Below are 1046 nucleotides of genomic sequence, written 5' to 3' on the forward strand. Positions count from 1 at the left end.
GCATCCTGCTCTGGTCTTGGAGACCCCAGAGCACTAGGTGGAAGGGCAGAGAAGCATTTTGCACAATGGAGAAGCCAGAAGGAAGGGGTGGCCCAGATGGCTGGGAGGGCTAAGAAGCACAGAGGAGGAGCCCTTCCCACAGGCAAAAGCAGAGCTCCTAGCCCCCTGGTTGGGGTTAGGGCACTGAGTCTGTCACCACCTGGGCACTCGAGAGGTGAAACCAAAGGTGGGCAGGGGATGGGTGACAGCACTGGGGACCACTCTTGTTGGTCCTAGGTCTGTGAAGCCCTTCCCCAATGCCTTGTGTCGCGTACAGTTTTATGTACAAATAGGCGACATTTGGCCAGAGGATACCCCCTCAAACCCAGCCTGACCCAGTCAGTGTCTTCCTAGAGGGGACCTAGTCGGTCCCCACCCCCCTACTTCAGAGCATGTCTCTTGGTAGGGGGAGGGTATATGGGGACATATTTCTCTCCTAGGGTCCCTGAAGTGTGTCTCACACCCCGGGGGAGAGTCTCTGGAGCATCCCTCACCTCTGGGGGCTCCCTAACCCCTATCTCTCCCCTTGGGAGTCTCTGAGGGGACATGTATTCCCACTGGGGACCATGGGAGCATGTCTCCCCCATTCCCAGGCTCCCTGGGGAGCTTGTTTTCCTCCCAGGGTTCCTGGGCATACTTAAGGCATGTCAGTCTTCCCAGGGAATGGGGCGATCTCCGAAGCATGCCTGGGAAGGATATTTCTGGCCCTCCCTGCATCTCTGCTCTGGGGGGGTCTCTGACCTGCAGCACTTTGGGAAGAGACTGGGCAGCTCCGAGTTGTCTGTTCTCCTAGAGCTCTGGGGTACCTCTCTTCTGAGGGCCCGGCCTCTGGAGCCATTTCTTCCCTGAGTGGGGGCTGTCTCCTGGTGGCGGGAGGGCTTCTGTTGGCCATGAGAAAGTCTCTACGTGGGACTTCTCTGGGAGGGGGGACTGTGTCTCGCCCATGGGGTTCCTAGGCGGGTGTGTCTACCCGCAGGGAGGGGGAGACTGTGTCTCCTCGGGTTATC

Source organism: Pteropus alecto, unplaced genomic scaffold (assembly GCF_000325575.1).
Source record: "Pteropus alecto unplaced genomic scaffold, ASM32557v1 scaffold78, whole genome shotgun sequence".
Classification (NCBI taxonomy): domain Eukaryota; kingdom Metazoa; phylum Chordata; class Mammalia; order Chiroptera; family Pteropodidae; genus Pteropus; species Pteropus alecto.